Source organism: Tubulanus polymorphus, chromosome 5 (genome assembly GCF_964204645.1).
Source record: "Tubulanus polymorphus chromosome 5, tnTubPoly1.2, whole genome shotgun sequence".
NCBI classification, from domain to species: Eukaryota; Metazoa; Nemertea; class Palaeonemertea; order Tubulaniformes; family Tubulanidae; genus Tubulanus; species Tubulanus polymorphus.
The window spans coordinates 12237010-12252573 of NC_134029.1; positions in this window are offsets into that span (position 1 = coordinate 12237010).

The window sequence follows — 15564 nt, forward strand, 5'->3', positions numbered from 1 at the left end:
AAATTAGCAAAATATTTATGGGAACTATCTAAAAAATCTGCTGCAGCATTACCAGGAATTATTGCATCAATTGTTGGTTTTATATTGAAATCTGCTGGAAACATTATTAACTTTGCTGCTGAACATATTATTTTATTTTTAATCACAGTTGTAAGTGCTATTATTTTTGGTTTAGTAAATATGATATCAAAAAATAAATAATTAATTTTTTTGTTAAATAAATGAGTGGGAGTTATATAAGTCCTTCTAAGATTTCTAGAATATCTAATGCTATTAAAGCAGAAAGATCACATCATATAATTACTCATAACCCTTCAAATATTAATCCCGATGAAACTTTATGTTAGAATTCCGAGATTAACACAAAATACTTTTTATGTTCCAAATAGTATTTATTTATCAGCTGATATAAAAGTATCTGGTAATAATAATAATTATGTTGTTGATAATGTTGGAAGATATTTGATTAAAAAGTTAACAATAAAGATTGGACCAGAAACAGTTTTCTCATTAGATGATTATAATTTATTTATGCACTATAAAGATTTATGGTTAACTAAAGAAAATAGAAATAATATGATATTTCAGGGTATTCAATCAGAAAACCAAAATAAATTAAGATCAGAAGCTAATAGCGCAATATTAACAAATGATGTAGATAAATTGATAAAAAGTATATATGGAAGCAAATATAAAATTCCATTAGACTTTGAATTGATAAATAATAATGCACCTTTATATAAATACGCAATTCAAGAAGATATTATATTTGAGATAACATTTGCTCCTGTAAATGAAATTGTATTATCTAGCGTTAATAAAGATATGAGTTATAAATTATCGAATATATGTTTAGAATATGATACAGTAACTGATGAAAATATTGCTAGAACAATTCAAACTCAATACAATCAAGGATTTTCATTATTATATGATTATATTGATAAATTTAAAACTGTAACTATTAATGCAAATGATGAAATAATAAATGAGAATATTAACTTTCCTAGAAGATCTATTAAAGGTATATTAATATTTTTTACTATTGGAACGTATACTAATGGTGCAATAAATGTTGATAATTATTATAATCCTGAAATAACAAAAGTAGAAATAACTATCGAAGGAATAGCAAATAAAATATTTTGTCAAGGAATGAGAATGATAGATCAATGGCCAGAAATTAGAAAACATTTTATGAATGAAAAAGTAAAATCATCTGAAAATTGTAATATTAATCAAATTGATTATTATACCGGTAATAAATATGCATTATGGTTAGATTTTAGAACAACTGAAGATAACTTATTACATGGTTCTGGAAAAAAACTACAGAACACTAAAGATGGAATACAATTATTCATGAAAAAGAATGAAGGAATCAAAAATTTTAAAATGCACATTTATATTATATCTGACGCGCAATTAAATATTGTAAATTCACAATTAGATAGTATTCAATATTAGAAATATAAAGTTAAAATTAAGGATATATAAATGAGTGGTAAAAAAACTCCTAATACTAAAGAACAATATTTAAGAAATTTATATTACAACCCTGAGAGTTCGGTTGCTTATTCTTCTACTAAAAATATATGGTGTAAAGTAAAACAAGATAAATTAGATAAGATAATCCCACAAAATTTAGTTAAATATAAAGATATAAATGAATTTATGTTAGAACAACCAACATATACAACACATAAAAAAAATTGTTAGAAAATATAAAACTCGTAAAACTATGGTAAGTTATGTAGATCAACAGTGGCAAGGAGATTTAATTGATATGAAAAATGTTAAGAAAGATAATGATGATTATTGGTGGTTATTGAATATAATTGATATTTTTAGTCGTTATGTATGGAGCTTCCCACTTTATAGAAAAGATGCTGTACAAACATCACATGTTTTAAGAAAATTTCTTTCAGGTGGTAAACTAAAACCAGAAAAAATTCAATTTGATGATGGAAAAGAATTTGATAATTCATTAGTTCATGGACTTTTAGATTTTCATAATATTAAATATTTTTCAACAAAATCGGATAAAAAAGCAGCAGTTGTTGAACGATTTAATAGAACATTAAGAACAAGAATGTGGAAATATTTTACAGCAAATAATACTTTTAAATGGATTGATGTTTTACCAAAATTGATAGAAGGATATAATAATTCTTATCATTCTTCTATTGGAATGAAACCTATTGATGCTAGAAAACCTGAAAATGCTGAAATTGTTTGGAATAATTTATATGGAGCATTTCTTGTTGATGATTTTGGTGAACCTAAATTTAAAGTTGGTCAAAATGTTAGAATTTCTAAGTATAAAAAGATATTTGACAAAGGATACGATCGAAATTTTACTAGAGAAATATATAAAATAAAAAAGGTAATAACAACAAAACCATATGTCTATAAATTAGAAGATTTAGATGGTGAAGAAGTTGATGGATATTTTTATGAAGAAGAATTAAGTTTAACTACTGAAAATCTAGAACAAGAATATAAAATTGAAAAAGTACTAAAAACAAAAACTGTTAAAAGAAAAAAATATTCTTTAGTAAAATGGGTTGGATGGCCAGATAAATTCAATGAATGGATATTATCAAGTAAAATTAAAAATATATAAATGAATAAAGAATTATTTATATTTGAGCCTCATAATATGTTAATTTCTGGTGTAACAAATTGTGGAAAAACTTATTTTATACTACATTTATTAGAAACTGTTTATGAAAACTATTTTGATAATATAGTATTATTTTGTCCAACATATGAATTTAATCAAACTTATGATAAAAATATTACTAGGAATAATAAATTTATTATATTAGATCCTAAAACAGTAAAAGAAAATTTAGATAATTGTATAAAAATAGCAATTGATATTTATAAAGGATCAAATACATTATTTATCATAGATGATTGTGCTAATCTACATGATTCAAAAGTTAGAGAAAGTGAGTTATGTTATTTAGCTTTTTCTGGCAGACATTTTGGGATAACAACTTGGGTTTTAAATCAAAAATATAATTCAATTGTTAAAGACTTTAGAGAAAACATTAGATTTCTAGTTTTATTCTACAATAAAGATAGAAAATCGATGAAAAATGCACTTAAGGAAAATGATATTATTCCACATGATTTACATAATGAATATATGGATAAGTTGAAAAATATTAAAAGATCAAAATTACTATTTAGATTACAACACCCATTTAAATATGAATTTATTTAAATTCAATTAGTTTGTTAATCTAGTTGAATTCTAGTTATTAGTAGTTGTAACAAAAATCAAATAGATTTAACAATATTTTAACTAGCTTGTTAATCTAGTTGAATTCTAGTTGAATTCTAGTTGTTAGTAGTTGAAACAAAAATCAACTAGAATGTAACTAGAAATAAACAAAAACAACAATATTTCAACTAGCTTGTTAATCTAGTTTAATTCTAGTTACATTCTAGTTGAATTCTAGTTGCAACAACACAACTAATTTGTTTGTTATATAAATGAGAGGTGAAAAGAAAATAAAATCTAAAAATGGTGATGTTCAAATTGAAAAAACTTTAGATGATTTAGGAATAACAGAAACAAAATTAACTCCAGATGATGGTGCTTTAAATAATGTTACAACAAATAATAATTATGAATATTATCTTTATTGTAAACATCAATTAGAAATATTAATAGCATCTGGAAAATGTAAAAATTTTATCGGTAAAAATTTAACTTATAATGAATTAGATACAATGAAATCAGATGAAATTATTAGATTATTTAAGATTTATGAATCCGCGAGAACAGCTAGAATTAATGACGCGATATCAGAAAATGTAGTAAAAGGTTATAGTAAATTATGTAATTATATACTACCAATTGAAGATGAAAATAGATTATATTCTGATTTAAAAAATGATTATTTAGTTATGACTGAATTAAATAAATGGATTGGATATTTATCATTTCAATTAGGTGGATTTATGACATTATTATCAACTGGAGTTATAACATTTTCAAATATTGAAAGTAAAAATATTTCTGTAATAAATGAGCGAGGTGAAAGAAGTGAAGAAAAAACCGAGAACTCAGAAACAAATTGAATGGTCTCGACAATTAGGAATTAAATCACAAGAATATAAAAAAGCTGTAAAAGAAAAAATAAGTAATAAAAATGTTAATAAAAATGGTGAAAATATTGTTATTTCTACTCCTTCTGATAGTAGAATATTTGATAAATATTTATATTTTACAGTTGGATTTGTAATTGTATTCATTTTGATTGGGTGTAATTGGTATAAGAAATCAAATAAAATTCATGATATAAGTAATTCTGAAACAACTGCTATTAAAAATGAAAATACTTCTGAAATTCCAAAATTAACAATAAAAAAAATGGATTAATATTTTAGAAAAAAAGCAAAAAAAAATAATTTTTTTTAATTAATTGAATATTAATTGAATATCTCACTACTTTTGTCTATCTATGAGGAGCAATTAAATTGTCCAGATAAGTCATTTCGGATTCTAGATATTCATTATTTTTATTAATTTATTTTTTTAAAATTTAATCAACAATTTCTAAATCATGATGGCCATCTTCATTTTTTCCATGATAGATTATTTTAAATCCTTCTAAATCTTTTAATTCCTCTGTACTCAATGAAACCCATTTATCAGGTAAAAATACTTTAAATTCTCGCGATGTACTAACATTACAGTAGCTTAAATTAGCTGATACTTTCTCTCCATATTTAGTTTTTATCTTTTCTAATTTCAATATTTTATGTTCAATTTCTTTTGTAACATCAACTAACTTTTTTATTTCAAATTGTTTTTTTGCTGGTTTTATTCTGTTATTTATTGTTGCTAAGAATGCTTTTCTATCTCCCATTTATAAGGAAAACAAATTACTTGTGGTGATGAGTGGGATTACTTCCCCTTGTATATAACAAACACGTTATTACGCAGCTGTTGTTACGCGCACTCACTGTTTATATGTGACACAATTTTACTACGTAATATTTCTAAAATTTCAATTATATCTTTTATTTCTAGTGAATCAATATAATTTCTAACATTTTCCATGTAAGGTTTATCGATGTATTTTTTACAATATTGACAATAATATTGATTTTTATTGACATTATTGTTTTCTAGTTGGAACTCACTCTCTCCCATTTATTAGGGAAAAAAATTACTTGTGGTGATGAGTGGTGTTTAGTACTCTCGTACTCTGATCTGAAACCCCACTTTTATAATTACTGACCGGCCTGGAGGTAAATCTAGACGTTTTTCCAGCTAGAATTATGTGAAAATGTTTGAACAACACCCAAAACTTTATACTACTAGCAGTCCGGGTCTATTTTGATTTCACAGAAACGCATGTATACAAAAAGAACGGCAATTTGCTTCGATTTTGGTATATTTTTGATTATTTCACAAAAATACGAGTTCAGAACTCTATGAAATTTTCAGATTGTAAAATAGATACTATATGACAACTCCGATAAAAAAATCAGATCTCAGGACCATCTAGATAAAAAGTGTGCCACCCGTTTTACTGAATTTTTTTGCGATAGGAAAATGCATTGGTAGGATGACGTCATCAGCTAGTGATAGCAAAAGCGAACCATAGGTTCGCTAAAAAGTATTGAAAACAAAACATTACGTGGTAAGAAATATTCTTTGGTTGAATATAAAGGGTATGATGATAAATTTAATGAACGGATTTTATCTAGTAAAATTAAAAGAATAAATGAATAAAGATTTATTTATATTTGAACCACATAATAGGTTAGTTACTGGAGTAACAAATTGTGGTAAAACACATTTCATATTAGATTTGTTAGAAACTGTTTATAAAAATCATTTTGATAATATAATATTATTTTGTCCTACTTATGAAATGAATAAAACATATAATAGGGATATAGTTAAGATAAAAAAGTTTATTGTATTAGATCCTAAAACAGTAAAAGATAATTTAGATAATTGTATAACAATAGCAATTGATATTTATGAAGGATCAAATACATTATTCATTATAGATGATTGTGCAAATTTACATGATTCAAAAGTTAGAGAAAGTGAACTATGTTATCTAGCTTTCTCTAGTTTTCTCTGGGAGACATTTTGGGATAACGTGGGTTTTAAATCAAAAATAAAATTCAATTGTTAAAGATTTTAGAGAAAACATTAGATTTTTAGTTTTATTCTACAATAAAGATAGAAAATCTATGCAACAATCATTGGAAGAGAATCGAATAATACCTACTGACTTACATGATGAATATATGAATAAATCAAAAAGTAATAAAGGTTCAAAATTATTACTGAGGCTTCAATTTCCATACGAATATACATTTATAAAATGAAATCATAATTTAAGCATTTATGTATTAGATACGCATAAGATACGTATTAGATACCTTAATATGTTTTAAATACGTATTAGATACATAAATACTTAAAATTTGAAATATTATAGAATTTTGAATTGTGTATGAGTGGACGAGTGGACGAATTGGAAGAATGGACGAGTGTACAAGGGTAACATATATAATTTATATATGTCTTTTATTTAAAAAACAGTACGAGTTTTATTTTAAAATATTTTAACAATTTTATACTATATTTAAATATTATTTTAATAACATATATATATCTATTATGTTAAATTTAATATATAATACAAATATTATATTTATACTCGTACTATTCTGACAATTCGTATTTTTAAAAGTAAAATATATGTATCATTATACTCGTCCAATTCGTCCACCAATATGTAAATAGAAATTAATCTTTCTCATTTTCATATTTTTCTTTAAGCTTATTTATTATATTCTAACAATATATTCCTTTGCATTGACGTTGTTATAATTCCTAAATGATTCCCGAGTTTATATTTATTGAATGTTTCTCTTGAAAACATTTTTTTGGAATATAATTTTCGATTTCATTTTTCGATGGATGTTTATCTAAAAATTCTCTAAAATCATCATATTTAAGTTCAAATAACTTCATTGCATAAGTTACATTTGGTTTAAAGTTACCTAACTTTTTCAATACGGTAACTATATCATTACTCGAGAAATAACCTATAAATGTTTTTCTCTACCACCGATAATCTAATATATTCATTTTATTAAATTTCGGGTTTAAAATTAATGAATTTTCTATTACATTATACGTACCTATATGTTTAATTGAGTATTCATGATTCAATTGTTTGTCACATATTACTTATTCTTTACATTTTTCACTAAAAGATTTAAATACCTGTATTGCATGGACTGAATCATTTCCACCTTTTGTTTTTAATTTATAATGTTTCGCCCAATTAGTCTTTGTTATACATTCATTTCAGAAGGCACAATAATTTTGATCTTCTTTGCATTTATCTTTATATATATAAGCATATGTTTTTACTAATTGTAGTATATGTTCATCTTTTTTAATATGCAATAAATAATCATTATAATTATCAAAATCTTCTTCACAATATGTGCATCTAATGATATCTTTTGGTTTAACATTTGATTTTTCTATTTTATAGTTAGAGGTAGATGCAGCTACATCTTCTTTTTTTGTTTCAATATTATCTTCTTTTTTAGTTTCAATATTATCTTCTTTTTTTGTTTAAATATTATCTTCTATTTTAGTATCAATATTATCTTCTATTTTAGATTCAATTTTATTAGTATCTTCTATTTTAGATTCAATATTATCTTCTTTTTTATTTTCAATATTCTTTTCTATTTTACTTATTCTATATTTGAATTGATTAAAGTATTCTCCAAAATACTTACTATATTCATACGGTATTATATAATATATATCTGATATCATTTCACTTGGACTTTGTATTTCATATATTCCTCCTTCCATTTATTATAAATTTTCTTATTAAAATTAAAATTTTAATACATAACACTATTCAATTGAGAATTTATGATACTTAATTGCGCGTCAGATATAAGATAAATGTGCATTTTATAATTTAAACCTCCTTTTTTCTTTTTCATGAATAATTGTATTCCATCTTTAGTGTTCTGTAGTTTTTTACCAGAACCATGTACTAAGTTATCTTCAGTTGTTCTAAAATCTAACCATAACGCATATTCATTACCAGTATAATAATCTATTTGATTAATATTACAATTATCAGATGATTTTATTTTTTCATTCACAAAATGTTTTTTAATTTCTACCCATTGATCTATCATTCTCATTCCTTGACAGGATATTTTATTTGCTATGCCTTCAATTGTTATTTCTACTTTTGAAATTTCTGGATTATAATAATTATCAACATTTATTGCGCCATTAGAATATGTAGCAATGATAAAAGATATTAATACGCCTTTAACCCTTACTGCATACGGTACAAATTGTCAAGCTAGCATACCCGTACCGTATGTGATACGGTATCACTTAACCCTTCTTCTAGAAGGGTATATCTATCAGTATCATCCGGTGCTGCCATCTGCATAAAATCCAAGATGGCAACAGCCTGTAAAAACAATTTGGCTGGATGAAACGGTTCAGCAGCTCGTATATGATGCTGAAAGTGATGCTGGTGACTTGGAATTTGGTAGTGAACAAATTGAGAGTGACAACGAATATGACAGCAGCAGTTCAGATATATCCAAATAATTTGTCTTATTTGTAAGGCCAATGGTTATCAACACCATGGTATACAATGTATCAGTATCAAATACATAGGTAACGATTTTCTGAGGCCTGAAATTATACCCCAATGAAACCCCTTACATCCGGCCTTCCGACATATCGGTGGAGAAGTTGGTAAATGAGTAGAAAAATAAATTTTTTAGTTGTTCGATTGCTTTGAAATTTTTACTACATAAAGTAAGGATATATGGCATACAATTTCAGTTGGAATTTTATAGATCAGCGCATTTTGCTGGGAGACAGAGCAGTTTATCTGAAACTTTTTCATGATTTTTTTTCATGGCGGCCATCTTGGAGTATGTGACCTTGACCTCAAGTGCACTTATATCCAAATTATTTATGTCTACATTGTTGGCTCAAAAGTTATCAACAACATGCTATATAAATTTTCTGTGTCAGATACCTTGGTAACTAATTCTATGAAGTTTCAAATATACCACTATAAACCCCTAAATTCCCTCCGGTACAGCAGCGGAGACACTATTGTGGTATTGAAAGGGTTAATAGATCTTCTTGGGAAGTTAATATTCTCATTAATTATTTCATCATTTGCATTAATAGTTACAATTTCAAATTTTTCAATATAATCATATAATAATGAAAATCCTTGATGATATTGAGTTTGAATGATGTTAGTAATATTTTCATCAGATACTGTGTCATATTCTAAACATATATTCGATAATTTATAACCCATATCTTTAACAACGCTAGATAATACAATTTCATTAACAGGAGCAAATGTTATTTCAAATATAATATCTTCTTGTATAACATATTTATAAAAAGGTGCAGTATTATTTATCAATTCAAAATCTAATGGGATTTCATATTTACTACCATAAATCTTTTTTATAAAATTATCTACAGCATTAGCTACTATTGCGTTATCAGCGTCTGATCTTAATTTATTTTGATTTAAGGATTGGATGCCTTGAAATATCATATTTTTTCGATTTTCTTTTGTTAACCATGAATCTTTATTATGCATTAATAAATTATAATCATCTAATGAAAAAACTATTTCTGTTCCAATCTTTACAATTAATTTTTTAATCAAATATCTTCCAACATTATCAACAACATAATTATTATCATGGCCAGTTACTTTTATGTCAGCTGATAAATAAATACTATTTGGAACATAAAAAGTATTTTGATTTAATCTCGGGATTCTAACATATAAAGTTTCATCAGGATTAATATTAGAAGGATTATGAGTAATTACATGATGAGATCTTTCTGCTTTAATAGCATTAGATATTCTAGAATTCTTAGAAGGATTTATATAACTCCCACTCATTTATTTAAGAGAAGTAAATGTATTATTTTTTTTATCATATTCACTAATCCAAAAATAATACCATAGTTACAGCTGTTAGAATTGAAAGAATTGTTATACCTTCTAATTTAAATAATAATTTTATTCTATCTTTTAATGATAGTTTAGAATCTGGTTTTATCAACAAATCTTTAAAAATAACTTTTAATCTTTTAATATTATAAACACATTTTTCCATTAATATATTTTTTCTTTTTCCTGTACTTCTAAGTCAGCTTTTAAATCATTCATTTCCTTTTCTAAACGTAATTCTTTTAGTCTATATTCAATTTCATCAAATCAGACTTTAATTGTTCTATTTCATTTTTATCAGTTTTTTCGTTTTTTCTTTTTCCAAATACATAATTTTTTGAACTCTTATACTTTTATCATGCGTAATTTTATCAGCTGATATTTGTACACCTTTAATTTCTCTACGCGCTTGTTCAGGAAATGTTTCTAAATCTTCATCAGTTAAACCAAGAAATCCTTTTTCTGATAAAAGTTTCATTTGATTTGTTCCAGTAAGAGATGTGTCTAAAGTACTATTTATCTGTTTTTCTAAGTAATTAACTGTTTCTATCGCTGTATCTAAATTAGTTCTTTCCTGTAACTGACTTGAATCATTATCAATTGGTTGAGTGTCTCTTCTCGATGTTTCTGGTGTTGAAGATCTTAATTTATCTAATCGATCTCCATACTCTTCCATTTCTGTTTCTGAATTTTTATTGATTATTTTTAATGTCATCAATTCTTTGACTAAATTCTTTTATATAATCATTTCATTCTTCTTGTGTAACATCAGTTATTTCATAACTATTACTTATTCTTTTACTTCTAAATTTTTCAAAGTTGATTCTGCTAATAATTTATTTAGTCTTGTCCTTTGATAAGTGATATCAATATAACAATCACCATCCAAATGATAATAATATTTACCTTTTAAAAGTCTCCTACTCGGCATCTCTATCATTTATATTATAAAGAGGATCTTTCAAATACAGGTTTGAATTTATAAATATATTCAGTATAATCTAATCTTTTTTTTCACTAAATCTGGATTTACATTTTCGGGATCTATTCTCTGTTCAGCATTTCTATCAAATTCATCTGTTGATGGGGCTTTAGAACCACTATTTGTCAAATTAGAATTATATGCTGTTTCATTATCATTATCAATATTAGTTTCATTAAATCCAGGTTGTGGTTCATCAGTTATACCAGGGTCACCAAAAGTATCCATTGGAATATCTTCTCCACCTTCTACCATTTACATTATAAAAAAATTAAAATTCAAAATATAATATTCCTCCTATTACAATTCCTATACAAGTTATAGCTAATTTAGCATTTTCATGTGATTTATTATCATTATTACTTTTAATTATTTCATGTTGAATATTATCAGTTTTTATATTTTCTGATGTATTGTAATCTTTTATTTTAGGATCATTATTTAATTTAATATTTTTACTTTTAGTTTATGTTGATTGAATATGTTTTTTAATTTTTTCACCTTCCATTAATTTTGGAGCGGTGATAATTTTTTTATTTATATCATTTAATCCAAACTTATTTTTTATTGTAGCAGTTTTGATTATACAATAATTTAATCTCACATGAGATTTATCTAAATAATTTTGGTACCTAACTATATTTTCTGGAATCGATCTTTTTTATCATTATGAATAGAATCTTCAAATAATACTTTGAATTGTTTCTGTGCATCAAACGAAGTATTATCATGTCCAACTATTGGTGATCTTGTTTCAACTTGTGCACCTAAAATACAAATTAAATATATTCGAATAGATTGATTTTTTCTTTGTATGCCAGCTTAAGTAAAACCTTAACTATTTTCTAAAATGAAATTGATCCATCCATTATTATTTTGTTGTAGTATATTATTATAAAATGTTGGTAATTCATTCCAATTTAGTGTTCTTATATCTGTATTTGTAATTATTTAACCAAATTCTTTAGTATATAATATTCCTAATCCACCCATTGTTCCAATTTTTGCTTAATGTCAGAAAGGTTTCGGCTATAACCGGTCTAGTACCTATTTCAACTTTGCTTGAGAGGACATCAGGTGCCTAGCTCAATCAGTTTTGTACATACCTGATAAAGGAACAGAACAAGCATAGATGGGCCTTCCAACTAAATCAATTCTTTGAATATTTCTAAGAACCTGCGCATCACCAGTGCTGTTTGAGGTTTTCTGGATCAATATTGAAAGGACTTAGAAAATTTCCATTTTCACTAATCTATTAACTCCCAAGTAACTGACAATGAAAAAAGGCAGATAATAACTGCTGACTGATAGCTCACCATAATATTTCAATCTCATAGGAACACTTTTCATAGATTTCAATTCGATGCAAAGGTGAAAAAAAACTGCTTCCATAAAATCTAAAGAAATGTAAACGAGGTTTATATCAAATTGAAAAAATCATTAACAAATCATCTTCATAAGTTTTCAAAACTTTTGGGTTTTAATTATTTAATTAATTGGTATTGTGCTTATTGATTGAAAGACCATGAATTTTTGTAATTTAATTTTCTAAGCATCAATCGATTAACCGAATAGATTTAATTTCATCAAAATATTATTTGTTTGTGCTCCTAGCAAAATAACATTTTCATTCATTCTGAGTTCAGTTGCAAGTTCTGTAGTGTGCAGATGATTCAAGTAAAGCTAAAAGTTTATGTATTAGCTTTACTATGTAATGCCATGACATCTGACATGGCGGCAGTGAGGTACTATGTGATCCAGATGTGAAAAACCATTCTTATGAGTTATGTTTTTTTATAATGTCAACTAATCTCCATTCACAAACAAACATCCTGCTAGTCAGTTCAAGAATTAACAATTCAACGAGCCCTATCGAATTTAACATCGGACGCAAAGGTTTGGGGATTGGTCATTTGTGTTAATCAGTGGTGGTCAACTTTTGAAGTTGCAATGATGAATCGCTTTTTAGCCGAAATCAAATCTTTCGCATATTCGAGAAGTTTGAATTGGTCAGTGTGGTCAACTTATTTGCAATGGTGAATCCTTCTCAGTCTGACATAAAACGCGGTATATCGTTCTCATATTTGAGAAATTTCAATTGGTCAGTGGTCAGTGATGGTCAATTTATGAACTTCCCACATTGGGCACACAACCAATTTTTGACGTCGATCCTGCGTTGAAGACTGCGATGTCAATGGTTTTCCTAGTTGTTAGCTGACGTCGCTTTACTAGTTGATTTCAACGTTATATCAACATGGGCTTAAAACAGTGTTCTTTTAAAAACATCATTATTGACGATATTTTTTTCTTCATTTTGAAAACCCATGTGCTCAAATGGTCCTTAATTAATACCAATCACCGTGATACTCCTCGGCATACTTTTTGATTGAAAGACTTTCGGGGCAGAAATCAATGTGACATATCCTCCTCTTTATCGATGAAATAACCATCTAATATATATTGGAAAATACAATGGTAATGCGAACGTTGCATTAAAAATGTGTTATTAACAACCTAAATCGAACTTCGAATTGCGGGATTTGAACACCATCCACCAAAATTAATCGATCGACGTAACAATGTCGCGCCCATTTTGGTTCATTCGAGTCGAGGAAGAGGACAGTCGCGGTGAACTTTTGGAGAAATTTCAGGTATATAAGTAGTTTTGGGTTTAAGCTAAACCATTGTATTTCATAAGCTATGAAAAGAAATAGGCCTTATAACGCCCAGACCTGCTAACCCTTAGTTTCACCGTATTTTTGTTGCACAGCCGGGTGGGCGTGTTAACGTCGTCGGCCAACGTCGTACGTGTACGGTATACCACGTAGTCAATCCACAAATCAAATGTAGAGACAGATGAAACTTTATGAACTAAATGGGTTACCACATTCATTTTAGGGTAATGAGTCCGTAAATTCAGAAACAATTAAGACTGTTGTTTTTTCAGGGTGATGTCAAATTCCCTGATGTTGATGTTATACATAAAATGGAAATAAGACATTTTCTTTTGAGGAGACCTGTCCCTGTGAAGTCAACATTGGTAAGTAATTTTTAACAATATTCCCTACTTGGGAAAATATTACCAAGTACCTTTAAAGTGTCTGATATTGGTCATGCTAGGAGTTTATTGTGAATACAACCACTTCCTGGACTGGTTGAAGGGAGCAATAGCTTTGATTCATTGTTATAAAACCTACATTGAAAAATTGATTACTGACTAGTCAAATTTCTAACTTGCTAAGTTATTAAAATATTTCTTGCTCATTCATTGCATCAATATTTTTATGGTTACAGATGCTGTTCGTAAATCGTACAACTGAATCAGACATCATGGAAGTTATTCAGAACCAGCCGAAATATGATGCTGAGAGAAGGATTGAGTTAACTGTCAATAGAAAACTAACACCATAATGGAGCTTAGAAGAAACTGACTATGTATAATTCTCGATTTCTTAAATCGATAAGTAGATTACTACAATTTGAAGTTAGGTTGTGCATTTCAATCATGTTTTGTTAGTTTAAATTTTATTTTTGGAGCTTATTACGTTACATGCAAACCATTTGGTAATAAATGTAATCATTTCTATATGTATTTCAAGTATATGTGCTTGTTTGTGGTTTTATTGATATCAGGTTAACATTTCGGTTGGTATATTCAGATTGAATATTATTTGCAAACAGGTTGGATGGAGGTCTATACGCAGACGTTGTTATTCCCTGTGATATGACGTCGGACTATCAGGTTATAAGTTGGTTGAAATCTAGTTGGATATTGGTTGTTTAATGAAGTTGATTTCTCCTCGGACTATGAACGTTGATTCACTTTTCAAAATCAACCTACAGCCAACGTCGTTTCAACGTTGATGCACCCACAGGGTTATTAAAGAAATTTGTGCTTTGAATAGAACAGCGACCAGTGATTGGCTGACTTGGCCAACTTGTCACGCCCCGCGCAATTTAAAATGACTTGATATATTATGGCTGCTGACTATATGACTACTGCTGACTGGTGTTATCTCCCTATAGCCGTCATCATAAAGCAATTCTGTTGTTTTAGTAGCAATAAAAAGTGATGAAGATCTTAATAGATCTCTTAAAAGTGGATATGTTAGGATCGCAGCTATATCGGCATGATATAGAAATACTAAGTTATTGTTATTCAATGCCCCCTGGTGGCCATATACAAAAACCAATGACCTTGAAACTCACCAAAATCATAGAACACGTTATGGGCTAACAACCTTCCAATCGATCAATATAATGTGGAAAAACTTTTCCACCTACGAATGAGTGCTGATGACACAAATATGGCCGCCAATTGCGTCATAATTGGCTGATCAAAAATACCAGTCTCAGGTATAAAACATCCCTTTCCAAAGAATACCCATCACAAATTGCAATGAGAAATGGCAAACCAGGACTCAGAATTTGGGCCAAAATTAACATTTATGGGCACTAAAAAGGTCATAGGACGGCCATCTTGAGTCCGATCGAACCAATTTTTCTTATGCTGATGGGCCCTTGGGAGATTCAAAT